Raw genomic sequence first — 14,396 nt, forward strand, 5'->3', positions numbered from 1 at the left:
TGGCAATCCGATTGGACGGTAATCCGTTTGACGTTCAGATCTTTTGAAAAATTGAGTAGAAAGTTTAAGTGCTGAACCTTCAAGGTGCAATCCGATCGGATTGCAGTTTGATCGGATGGCAATCCGATCGGACGTCAATCCGTCTTGCGACTTGATCGTGTTGCTAACTTGGAAAATCGTTAAGTTTGCGGTTTGTTCGAGACGATATGACAACGTGCTAAACAACATAAACCCCCATCAAGACCCAAGTGATCCGATCGAACAGGAATTACCCTAGTCCGATCGGTTAACTGTTCGAGACGGTGGTTCATGTTTAACCCGAAATCAGTTGTCTCTTGGATAGAATTCAGATCTTGAACCGACACATCACTAAGAAAGAGTAGAAGATCAGAACGAGCTCCGATTCTATCGATTTTGAGTGCATTGAGTGTAAAAGAGTTGAAAGAACGTTAGAAAACCATTTTTCAATCCTTTTAACCATGAAAATGTGTAGATCTATGCGAAATCGTTGTGTAATTATGTGGAAATCCTTCAGATCTAAGTTATTCTTGGTCGAATGAAGTCAAAACTTGAAGTTCATAAGAACTCCATGATGACATCACCCTAGAACACCTCAAATCCACTGATTTCACGGTTAAAAGTCAAGTTTCAAAGGTGAAAAAGATGAAGGAGTGCATGTAGATCATAGAAGTACAATACTTAGGTTGGAAACTTACAAGAATAGCGAGAAATCGAGAGAAATAGAGCTTGAGGGTGGCTGGTCGAGCAGAGGAGCTGTCACATCACAAGTGATGTGACAGGAGGGTATTTTTAGGGTTTCCAAAAGAGGAAAGGGAGCATGGATCAGATTGGTCACCGATCGGATGGCAACTCGATCGGATGGCAATCCGATCGGATGGCAATCCGATTCGGATGGCACTCCGATCGGATGGCCACTCGATCGGTTGGCCACTCGATCCTGGTGTCCGACGTGTTGAGTTTCATCGTTTCGTGTTGAGCGTTGCGTTGCGATGCGTTTCGAGCGAGCAATGCGATAAATTAATAATATACACACAAATACTATATCTAACATACGATTAGGGGTGAGCAATTTAACCACCATAACCGATAACCGAATCATAACCGACATAACCGAACCACTAATAACCGATAACCAATATAACCAATGGTTATGGTTACGAAACTTTGTATAATCGCTCAATCGGTTATGGTTATGGTTATGAAGCTTTGGTTAACCGATATAACCAAAACCGAACCGAATTTGTAATGTTAACTTTATATAATGGATTTGTGTTTTACAAAACCATATAGAGAGTTTTTACTAAGATAAAAGTATGTTAGTAACAAAATGATCTTGATGTAGATCTCATTTATTTTGATAAAGAACTAAGGTGTTATGGCCATTATTTTTTTTTGTTTGAGAATTACCTTATTAAAAATAACCCCAAATCGGTAGTTTAACCAAAAAGTTTAGTCTTTGTTATCTTATAAAATAGGCTCAAGCTAAGTTCAAATCGTGCACAACCCTATTTATTTCAAACCTTGCTTGGTTAATTAACCGAAATTAACCAAAACTGAACCATAACCGACTTCATAACCGATTAACCGTAACCGAAGTTTGGTTATGGTTATGGTTACCAAAACTCCATAACCGAACTAGCGGTTATGGTTATGGTTAATAGTAAAAACCGAACCAAACCAACCCATGCACACCCCTACATACAATCATCATAAATAACTGTCGTTTAGCGTCTGAGATTCGATTGCGATAGAGTTCCGATTGTGTTTCGATTAATCACTATAAACATAAACATAATTAAACATGCACAAGCAACACATAAAGAGCACACACACGTAAAACAATATCCAGAACGCATAATTCGGGTTGTGAATGCGATTGCGATGCGATAAGCGATATAACATCGATTAAACCTCAATTATTCACAGATACTACACATAATACAACTAAAGTAAACAAAATAAAAGATTCGATTACAAGTCAAAGAAGTCAAAATAGTAGTTGAGTAAGGAGGGGCAGATCGCAATTAGCAATCTTTTCTTCCTTTGACTTCAATCTTGACTTTGACTTTCGAAACACGGGGTGTTACAGCCGGAGCCCGGTTAAGAGGGAAACCCCCATATTCCCCCCTTAACGAGCTAACGGTGTTGCTGTTTTGTAGGACCTCAGTCTTAGGCGAGTAGAGAAGGAGATTGAACCCACATAAGAGACGACCCAACTAGTTAACCTTCGATGTTAACCAGCGTTTCATCATTGGCACCCACCGCATCTTTTGCAAACCATTTTCATCTCCTTTTTCTTCGAAAAACTCTCTAAATGACTGAACCAAACCCTTCCCCTCACCTGGACGGAGAAATCTCTTCCTTTGAACTGATTACGGACACCGCTCACGTCCAATGGCATCAAGGGAACGAGACCGTCAGGGAGGAGCAAGTAAACAATGAGTTACCTGATATCTTTGGGAGCACCTCCAGAGTTATCAATCAAACCACAAACGGAGCAGCTTTCGAAACTCCACCCGGAGTAGTTAACCAAACACCCCCAGAAGTTCCAACACCAAACCATGGGGCTGGTCCGTCAGCACCATCGGGTCAGGCACAGTTGAACTTCTCGGCACTTTTAGGGCTACCTGAAGGAAAAACTCTGGCCTCCTGGTATGCCGAGCAAACGGGGTCTCTGCACCTTGTCTATGCACAACTCAGCGCACATCAAGCTTTGCTCCAAGCGCAAGCTAATCAGTCCGCTTTTGTCACTCCACCACAAAAGCCTCCAAACACCCATATCCCTCAACAAACGCATGCGCGGAACCAGCATCCCGAGAAAGCACCCAACATCAGAAGGCAAAGTGTGCACGACACGCGTGACACTTATGGTGAAACGGAAAGCAACTATGTGCAACACACTCACCAGCAGAGGAAACCAGTACACAGCCGCCTAGGCTCGGGCAATATAAACGATGAATGGGACAGCTACAATGAAGATGATGACACAACGTACAAGAGAGAAAGCATGGTATTCAGCAGATTGCCACCAGAACATGAAGCGTATAAACCCCATAAACGCGCGGGGTATAATCCAAATGCAGAACATGATTATTCGTTAAGCTACCGCCCTGAAGGCATAGCTGAAAAGTCAAAGTTCATCAGAGAGATCGCAACAACCGATATCGACAAGACCAAACTGCCACACAATGTGGGAAATTACAATGGCTTAACAGATCTTGATGACTACCTCCAAGTCTTCAACGGCGCAGGGTTAATAGGTGGTTGGACGCTACCAAGTTGGTGTCATCTCTTCACGCAAACCTTTGTCGGCGCAGCGCGCGTCTGGTTTGATAGCCTACCAGCAGGAAGAATTAAATCCTGGATGGATTTTCGAGATAAGTTCCTCGCGCATTTCTCCCTACAGCGCAGACACACTAGAGATCCAGCAGATTGTTTGAACATCTGGAGGAAAGACCATGAAAGCGTTGAAGACTTCATCACTAGATACAACAAAGAGTGTCTAGAAATCGGAGATGCAGGGGAGAAGATGATGCGCGCACACTTTATGAGGGCCGTTAAATGCGATGACCTGATCAAAAGAGTCAAAGGAAGGGATGGGGGTCCCAAAGACTGGGATACCTTTATTGAAGCAGCGAAAACAATTGCGAGAACTGACAAACAACTGACCGGCGATGATAGCCGTCAGTACAGTTACAACCAGCATGATAGACGGAACAAGAAAGGCAAGGGTCAGCCCTGGAAATCATCTGGTTATAGAGAACGAAGTCCGCCAGCTGAGGACGTGCGCGCCAAGATCAACCAGATCAGTCATCGCAAAGAAGTTAAAAAGAGAATAGAGAAAAGCAATGGACGCATTTGACGAAAACCCCCTTCGAAGTTCTGTCCACAGAAAATCATCAGTTCAAACCTCCCTTGCAAATGAGAAATAAGAGGGGGCAAGACCCAAACCTCTTCTGTGAGTTCCATAAAGACACAGGTCACCTCACAGATGACTGCATCAGCCTCAAACAAGAGATAGAACGCTCTTTGAAAAATGGCAAACTCACACATCTAGTAAAAGGTGGAAAAAGGGACAATCGACAGATCCAAAGAAGGGAAGAAGGCCCAGACAACAAAAAGCTTCGAAAGTTAGAAACTCACATGATCCAAGGTGGTTAAAGAAGACCACGGAAGAACTACAACAAGCGTGCCCAAGATGATTCTTGGCACGAAAGACAAGTCGTCTTCCCTGTGGTACGAGGGGGTCCAAGAGAAAGAAGACCTATAGTCATTCCTGGTGTGTTCGGCCATTACCAGACTGACTACATTTTTATAGATCCAGGGAGCACCGCGGACATCATTTATAAGCAATGTTTTAACCAACTCGACCAAGAAGACAAAGCGCGCCTAGAGCCAGTGGATTACCCACTCACTGGTTTCTGCAACGAGGCCGTTTTCCCTCTAGGCCAGATATCATTCCCGGTGCTACTCTCCGATGGAAGGAATTCAAGAACGGAAGAAGTCACATTCATGGTGTTACCAGCAAATTCAAGACATGATATCCTTTTGGGAAGAGAGTCCCAAGGAGATTTTAGCATGATTTGCTCAGGACCATATTCAGCTGTTGGTTTCCCAATAGAAATAGGGATAGCCATAATTTATGCAAGCAAAGAGGTCCTCGCGACCGATGAAATCAGACCAGCAAAAACAAGCAAACCCACTCCGCGCGCAGAACCCAAAAAATGGATTCTGAACAACAAGTATCCAGAGCAAACTGTCACCTTGGGCCCAGCAATGTCAGATCTCACGCGCGTGGCGCTAAAAAAGTTACTATTCGAGAACATAGACGTGTTTGCCTGGACACCAACCTATATGGTTGGCGTTCCACGGCACATAACAGAACACAGGCTGAATGTTTCTGAAAATGCCAAACCAGTGGTACACACGAAACGTCATCTGGGAGACATAAAGCACGATGCTATGCAAGAACAGATTACAGAATTACTAAACGCTGGTTTCATCAGAGAAGTTCGTTATCAAACCTGGGTGGCCAGCCCAGTGATGGTCACTAAAGGAAACAGCGGTTGGAGAATGTGCGTGGACTACAAAGATCTGAACAAAGCATGCCCGCGCGATTGCTACGCTTTACCGGAGATTGACGAAAAGATCGATTCACTAGCGTCTTTCAGGTGGAAATGTTTCCTCGGTTGTTATAAAGGATACCATCGGGTGCAGATGGCTATCCAGGATGAGGACAAAACTGCATTTCGCACATCAACAGGGTTGTACTGTTATACAAAAATGCCCTTTGGTCTAAAGAATGCAGGCACAACTTACCAGAGACTGATGAATGAAACATTCAGCGATGCTATCGGCAAATACATCGAAGTATACATGGATGACCTGGTCATCATGAGCAAAGAAAAAAGTATGATGCTGGTAAACATTCAAAAAACGTTCGATACGTTGCGCGGGTAAATATTAAGCTAAATCCAGCGAAGTGTTCCTTTGGGATGGAAGAAGGGAAGTTCCTGGGTTTTATCGTTACAAAGGATGGGTTTAAGGTCAATCCTGAAAAGGTGCAAGCGATAGAGCGGATGCCTTCACCATCGACGATAAAAGAAATGCAGAAGTTGGCCGGACGGTTAGCAGCACTCAACCGTTTCCTCGCCAATCACAGTAAAATCTTTCCCGTTTATCAAAACACTCCGCAACTGTGTAAAGAAGAATCAGTTCCAATGGACTCCAGAAGCCGAGCATGCATTCCGATAGATGAAAGACTGTCTCATACGATTGCCAACGCTGACAGCACCAATGAAAGGTGAACCCCTGGTAATGTACCTGTCAGCATCAGAAAAAGCGGTAGGAGCAGTTCTACTGGTAGACCGACAAGGCAAACAAACGCCAATGTATTACGTGTCTCGCATCTTGAATGACCCAGAAACAAGATATGCCATAATGGAAAAGCCGGTCCTCGCATTGATTCACGCGTCCAGGCAATTGCGCAGGTACTTTGCTAACCATGTCATTCACGTCCTGACGAATTACAACATCGGCAACATCCTGGCAAGACCTGAGATATCCGGAAGATTAGCGAAGTGGGCTATAGAACTGGGAGGCCACAACGTGGTTTTTAGACCAAGGCCAGCGATCAAAGGTCAAGTGTTGGCTGATTTCTTGACAGAGGTGCCCGATGACAAAGACAGAGAATGCAAAGCAATGGAGAAGACTGAAAAACAATGTTCAGAAGAACCATGGCTACTATATACGGATGGCGCATCGAATGAAGATGGCGCAGGAGCAGGACTTAGGTTGGTAAGTCCAGAAAAACATGAGTTCACATACGCCATCCGGTTAGACTTCAAGAGCACAAATAACGAGGCCGAGTATGAAGCATTTCTTGCTGGTTTGCGCTTAGCAATCAAGATGAGAGTCAAACATATAGAAGCGCATGTAGACTCCATGCTCGTAGCAGGACAGATTAATGATCAGTATGACGCCAAAGGAGATGTGATGGCACTATACCTAGACCAAGAAAAAACTTTGCTCCAAAACTTCAATTCCTACAAGGTGCATCACATTAACAGGAGCAAGAACAAACCAGCAGATGCACTGAACAAACTCGCATCCACCAGCTTCCAGCATCTAGCTAAAGACGTGCGCATTGAAGTTCTAAGAAACCCATCAGTACCATTAAGGCAGGTGAACGTCATCTAACTGGGAGCAACATCCTGGATGACTCCGATCATCATGTATCTCCAGTCTGGAATACTACCTGAAAACAAAGCTGAAGCAAGAAAAATACAGTACAAGTCCGAGCATTACCAAATGTCTGATGGCATTCTGTACAGGAAATCGTACCTCAGACCATTACTGAGATGTGTAGATCCAGAAGATGCAAATTATTTGATCCGCGAAGTACACGAGGGCATTTGCGGCATTCATGCCGGTCCAAGAATGGTGGTAGCGAAAGTAATGAACGCGGGTTATTACTGGCCAGGGATGCATCAGGATGCAGTCAAAGTCTTGAGGAAATGCAGTGGTTGTCAGAGACACACCCCAAAAACTATGCGCCCAAAGAATGAGTTAGTCCCCGTAACAACGGCATGGCCGTTCCAGCAATGGGGTATAGATATGGTTGGTCCTTTTCTAGAAGCCCCAGGAGCAGTGAAGTTTATCATAGTCGCAGTAGACTATTTCACAAAATGGGTGGAAGCAAAAGCGTTAGCATTAACCACATCTACTGTGGTGTGAAGGTTCATCTGGGAACAAATAATTTGTCGTTTCGGGCTACCTCTAAGAATCATAACTGATAACGGAACAAATTTCGTTGTTGAAGATCTTCAAAATTGGTTCAAGGAGCTGAACATAGAACACACCTTTTCCTCGGTGGCGCACCCACAAGGAAATGGTTAGGTCGAAGCAGTTAACAAAAGTATCGTGGACGGTATTAAGGCGAGGCTCGGAACGCAGCGAAGAGGATGGGTTGATGAGTTGCCCAGCATACTGTGGGCCCATAGGACTATGCCAAAGACAAGCAATGGTGAAACACCGTTCAGCCTAGTCTATGGGTCCGAAGCCGTGATACCAACAGAGATAGATCTGCCATCTCCAAGGATGTTGTCAATGAATGTTGTCAATAATGAAGAAGAAAGAAGGTTGGATCTGGACCTTCTAGAAGAAAGAAGAGAAATGGCAGCAATCAACGAGGCAAAATACAAAACCAAGCTGGAAAAATACTACAACAGCAAGGTCAGAATCTGCACATTCAACCCCGGAGACTACGTCTTGAGGGACAACGAGGCGTCCAACACCAAAAGACTGGGAAAACTAGCTCCCAAGTGGGAGGGGCCTTACGTCATAGATGAAGTCCTTGGGAAACGAGCGTACAAGCTGCGCACACTCGAAAACAAAGAAGTCCCTATGACTTGGAATGCCCAGCAACTAAGGAAATGTTATATGTAGATGGCTATAGTTTTATTTTTCCTTGTAATGAATGGCCGTGGGCCCAACACAGTTAACTTTAATACAAGAAGTGTTGGCTATCTTATCTCGTGCGAATTTCTGTCACAACTGCATATATTACTTCGGGCATACACGAAAACATCAATGGCTCATACATGGGAAACGTTGTTGAGCTCAAAGGCTCGTCGCAACTAAGCGCACAGCCGGGTCAAAAATACACAACTAAAGCCCATCAAGCCAAACACCACTTCATGCCCACCTATACACGAAAAACATCGTAAACAAGGTAAAACAAACATTGTAAGACCCCCAAGGCTGAACACAGCCGGGTCAACACAATAACCTATAAAACGATCACTTCGTATACACGAATCAAACTACGCGCCTAACGACAGACCAAACGTTGTAAAGTTTTCCAAGCATAACACAATACAGCGTAAAGCTACGATGACTAACACAATCTAACCTGTCTCAGCCATCATACATTCGTGACACCTAATCAAAGTAATTACACATTCACATATTATAACGATAACAAAATCCACAATGAATAAGACTAGTAACCCATAGTTAGCATAAATATACCAAGTGTATCAAAATACCAACAAACATAACAACCGAAAGTAAATTGTTGACAAAGCATGAAAGACAGGTAAATTGTTCAAGGGAATTGTCGAACGATTACAAGGCCATCAGGCCTATACACGACATGCAAGCCAGAAACCTTCAATCTTGATGACTAGTACCAGCACCCTCAGCTTAAGGGTTTTGATCACCAAGAGCCTTCTTGTAACACCCCAGCCCGAATAGGGCTAACGTGTCACCCAATACAGTAATCAGAGACTTTTCAAAACTTAACTCAAATAAAACATTAACTCCAAAGGTTTAAAAATTTAAAACCACACAACGTATTTTAATGAAAATAAAAAAAATGTCTAAAATTTAAATAGCAATTTATTTATACTCCTTATTTCCAAATCTAGCCATTTAGTTTTCTCTCTTCGCACTTTTCCCCAAGTTCCCCTGAGTACCTGTTTAAGAAACAAGAGAAAACAACAAAAGAAACACGGCTGAGCCAAAAATTGCCCAGTAACGGAAAAACAATAGCAATAATGGTAACGATCAATACAGTATTCGATAAATGGTGAAACGATACTATAACAATAACAATGTAACGGTACAGTCAAGACTAATCAATGGTCAATCAATACGAAACGAATCTATGTGGAAATACCCATGTGAGCCAATGACAATAAACAATAAGCAATGTGTACATTAGCTGCAGTTCCAATGTACCAATATGTAGAGGGGATGTGGGCACACACACCTATCCCAATACCAATAAGTAACAACAATATCCTAGGATCGATCCATACGCCTCTCAATAATCAATAAACCATATATTCTAATATAGAGACGCCGTGAACTAATCGCACCGTCACGGATGGTGCACGTCATCGGTGCCGATGATGACGCCCTATGTCCCCATAGGTGGATGTGCTCGGGTATTGAGGTCAATAAAATGGTACTCTTAAGTCAACTAGTACAATAATGCACATCTATGGCAATGATCAATAATTAATAGGAACATACGATAATGAGCTTAAGGAATTAATCTATCGCATGTGAATCAATGGGAACAATTCAATTCAATACTTGAGGAAACAACGATAACGGTTCGATGAACTAGACACTAAAATAACGATAGAAAACGCTAAGAGAAAAGACCACAGAATCCGTACCTTAATTAGCGGATAACAATAATCGTAGATTTCAACTAGTGTATGCCACCCTAGTGTCTCTCTTGAAAAATACGAGAACCTAAAGAAAATGTATATATATCTTGGTTAAATTCATGTTTTTAGCATTTGTATTGTTTTCATTTTTTTTTTATGAAAATTCACTTATTATAATTGCAAAAGGTCTTTTATATATATGTCTATATATCACCCCATGATTTTAGTTATATTGCCTTTAATCACAGTAACAAAAATGTTTCCTAGTAAATTACTTATAAGATTAGTGTAGGTATCTAATATAATGTTGTACACCGACTTCCTAAAAGAGTGACTATAAATGCTTAACATATAATATTTATAGAACCCACACTTTATAATTGAGACATCCATTTACAAACTCCTATAACGAAATAGACTACCAATGTTAGGATAAAAATTTTGTTGAAAATATATTCTTTATAATAGCCAACTCAAAAGACGATTCCAAATTAATTTACATAATAATAAATTGATGAAATTATTTAAATAGTCATTTCTAATTTGGGTAAATATAAGATGCTGTACACCAAATGGTTTTGATATTTGTATTACAATTTTGAAACACACAATTTTCATACTAATAAAATAATATAAATCCACTACAACCAACCCATTCATCTTCAACCTCAAGTCACCTTAAAACCACTGTAACTATTACAAAAACAACATTTAAATGGATTTAGTGGTGCATGCTTATGACAAGAATGAAATGTCGAGTGTGGAGGATTGGATGTTACCTTAATAACTAAGCGATACAGATGAGGAATCAATGGTTTACGGCTACGGATTGACGACAATAGAACAATGATTTGGCGGCTGTGCATAATTTTTGTAACGATTCGATATCATTAACTCAACTTCGTAGGGCCCGATTTAGCGAAAAAAAAAGAAATATTTGTACCTGGCTCACACAGAGACGAGAAAGAATTTACGGCAGCGGCCGCAGTTGATCGAACCGGAAGGTGTGCGGTGGCTGCCAATGTCGCCGGAATGAAAAAAAATCAACAAAACTGATCTAAACAACTGTATTCGAAATTCGACTAGGTTTCGACTAGATACCTTAACGGCCAAATAGATCCGAACGAAACCAACGGTTTTGGGCTTCCGAGTGATCGAACCTGAAGGCGCCGGTGTACACCCAACCGGTGGTACAGCAGTGACTAGCCGGCTGGTTGGAAACTACTCAACAGGAGTGAAGGTTTAGGTGTTGTGCGATGGAACTTTCTATGGTGATGGAACACGATTGGTTGAGATGTGTTTTATAACGAACTACTTCAATGAAACGCAATTCTTCCGGTATTCAGTTGAAAGTGATTTTGAGGATTTTTGGAGATAATGATTTTGAAATTGGACCATAAATTCAACGTGGGTTGAATGTGTATTATTAATGTTAGTCTTATTTTGCTATAAAGTTATATAGTTTCTTTCTTTTTTTTTTTAAGTTGAACAAAAGAAATGACAAACGTTCAAAACATTGGTTTTAACAGTTATAGTATTAAGTATATGAGTTTTAAAGTTTCGAATATGAGTTTTAAAGTATTTGCTCGACATCTTAAAATCGTGCCTTCTCTTTTGGATCACCCCTTAGCTATTTCCACACCTATGGGAAATCCTACTGTTATTACTCACATCTATAGAGATTGCCCGCTTGTGGTCGGGAATATTGTTCGTAAAGCGAATCTTTATCCCATGCAAATGGGAGATTTTGATGTCATTTTAGGCATGGATTGGTTGGCTATGCATCGAGCAACCATTGATTGTCACTCTAAGCGAGTTATTTTTGGTGACCTCCGTTATCCTGATTCTATTTTTCAAGGGACTCAACCTCGAAAATCTATCAAAATCATTTCTGCTCTTAAAGCTCTAAAGCTAATATCACACGGGTGTGAAGGATTTTTAGCTGCTATTAAAGATACGTCTGTGGATGCACCCGGTATTGAAAACTTTCCCATTGTTCGAGATTATTCTGACGTTTTTCCAGAAGAACTTTCAGGGTTACCACCTGATCGTGAGGTAGAGTTCACTATTGATCTAATTCCCGGGGCTGAACCTATTTCTAAGGCACCTTATCGTATGGCCCCTCTAGAATTGAAAGAGTTGAAGGAGCAATTACAAGAACTTCTGGAACGTGGACTCATTCGACCGAGTGTATCACCATGGGGAGCACCAGTATTATTCGTGAAGAAGAAGGATGGTAGCATGCGGTTATGCATTGACTATAGGGAGCTTAACAAAATCACCATTCGTAATCGTTATCCTTTACCGCGTATTGATGACCTTTTTGATCAGCTCCAAGGAGCGAAATTTTTCTCAAAAATCGATCTCAGATCAGGGTACCATCAGTTGAAGGTCCGAGATCAGGATGTTCCTAAGACAGCGTTTCGTACCCGGTATGGTCATTATGAGTTTCTAGTCATGCCTTTTGGATTGACAAATGCTCCTGCTGTATTTATGGATCTCATGAACCGAGTATTTCACGAGTATTCGGATCGCTTTGTTATTGTGTTCATTGATGATATTCTGGTATTTTCTAAGAGCCAAGAAGAACATGAAAACCACCTTCGCACTGTTCTTGAGACCCTACGTCAGAAGAATTTATATGCCAAGTTCTCTAAGTGCGACTTTTGACTTGAGAAAGTGGCATTCCTGGGCCACATTGTATCAGCTGACGGTATCACTATGGACCCGTCTAAGGTAGAGGCTATCACTAAATGGCCTAGACCGACCTCAGTTACTGAAGTTCGTAGTTTCCTAGGGTTAGCGGGTTATTACCGACGTTTTGTGGAAGGATTTTCTATTATAGCTCTACCACTCACTCAACTTTTAAGAAAGGGGATAAAATTTTCTTGGAATGACGATCGGGAAAAGAGCTTTGAGACGCTAAAGCAAAGGCTTGTGTCTGCTCCTATTCTTACTCTCCCTTCTGGCTCTGGTGGATTTGATATATACAGTGATGCATCGAAGAAAGGGCTTGGTTGTGTTCTCATGCAGCATGGAAAGGTCATTGCATATGCTTCACGACAACTTAAGCCTTATGAGGTGAATTACCCTACACATGATTTAGAGCTTGCAGCAGTGGTTTTTGCGCTCAAGATTTGGAGGCACTATCTCTATGGGGAGACATGTAACATATTTACCGACCATAAGAGCCTTAAGTATATTTTCACTCAAAAGGAGATTAACATGAGGCAGAGGAGATGGTTAGAACTACTTAAAGATTACGACGCCAACATTCAGTACCACCCTGGTAAAGCTAATGTTGTGGCAGATGCATTAAGTAGAAAGAGCTCAGGAGGCTTAGCTTGTTTAACTCTTCAGCCTCGTATTTTATCAGATTTGAACCGCTTAGAGATTGGTCTGCAGTTTGGTGAGTCTGTTGGTTATTTGGCGAGACTGAAAATTGAACCAAACCTTATCACACAGATAAAGGAAGCTCAACAACAGGATGGTGAGCTTTGGGCTATCTTGCAAAACTTAGAGGTGGGGAAGCAATCTGAATTTCGAGTCGATGAGCATGGGACGATATGGTGTGGGAAACGTTTATGTGTGCCAGATGATTTCACTCTACGCGAACAGTTATTAGCTGAGGCACATAGTTCACCATTTTCTATTCACCCTGGATCCACAAAGATGTATAGAGATCTAAGGCAACATTTTTGGTGGAGTGGTATGAAAGAAGATGTAGCTAGATATGTTGGCCAGTGCCTGATTTGCCAGCAAGTGAAGATTGAACATCAAAGAGCTAGTGGATTGTTACAGCCTTTGGACATTCCGGTTTGGAAGTGGGATGATACTTCTATGGACTTCGTAACGGGTCTTCCAAGAACCCTTAAGAAGAATGACGCTATTTGGGTTATAGTTGATAGGCTCACAAAGTCTGCTCATTTCTTGCCTATTCAAAAGGGGTATCCAGTGAGTAAGCTATCAGAGATATTCCTTCGTGATATTATTCGACTACATGGAACACCATCTTCTATAGTATGTGATAGGGATCCACGGTACACATCACGGTTCTGGAAAGGTTTCCAAAATGCTTGGGATACCAAGATACGGTTTAGCACTGCTTTCCATCCACAAGCTGACGGGCAGTCTAAACGTACTATTCAGACCTTGGAAGACATGCTTAGGGCATGTGCATTGGAGTGGACTGGCAATTGGGATGAGTACTTATGCTTGGTAGAGTTTGCTTACAACAATAGTTGGCAAGCTAGTATTGACATGGCACCGTTTGAGTTATTATATGGACGTAAATGTCGAGCTCCCATTTGTTGGGAGGAGGTTGGTGAAAAATTGATTGAGGGTCCCGAACTCGTGCAAATCACAAATGAAAAGGTTGCTATTGCTCGTGAGAAACTCAAGGAAGCTCAGAGTAGACAGAAAAGCTATACAGATCGTCACCGACGAACTTTGGAATTTAATGTGGGTGAAAAAGTGTTTCTAAAAGTATCACCATGCAGAGGTGTTCGACGTTTTGGCATAAGAGGGAAATTGAGTCCTCGTTTTATCGGGCCGTTTGAGATATTGGAGAAAATCGGTGGAGTTTCATATCGTTTAGCTCTGCCACCACAGCTGTCGCACGTGCATAATGTTTTTCATGTATCCTTGTTACACGGGTATAATTACCATCCTCTTCATGTTGTGAACTATCCT

General features: G+C 41.9%; 1 long non-coding RNA gene across 1 annotated transcript; it reads right to left on the reverse strand.

Moving 5' to 3' along the window:
- Window positions 1-8,599: 8,599 nt before the first annotated feature.
- Window positions 8,600-11,069, reverse strand: LOC110939016. Its single transcript, XR_002591891.2, has 5 exons — window positions 10,806-11,069; window positions 10,648-10,719; window positions 10,484-10,562; window positions 9,711-9,789; window positions 8,600-8,999 (listed from the first exon to the last, which is right to left on the reverse strand). It is a non-coding gene; the product is annotated as an uncharacterized LOC110939016 (long non-coding RNA).
- Between the last annotated feature and the right edge of the window lie 3,327 nt (window positions 11,070-14,396).

This window comes from Helianthus annuus, chromosome 5, assembly GCF_002127325.2.
Source record: "Helianthus annuus cultivar XRQ/B chromosome 5, HanXRQr2.0-SUNRISE, whole genome shotgun sequence".
Lineage (NCBI taxonomy): Eukaryota > Viridiplantae > Streptophyta > Magnoliopsida > Asterales > Asteraceae > Helianthus > Helianthus annuus.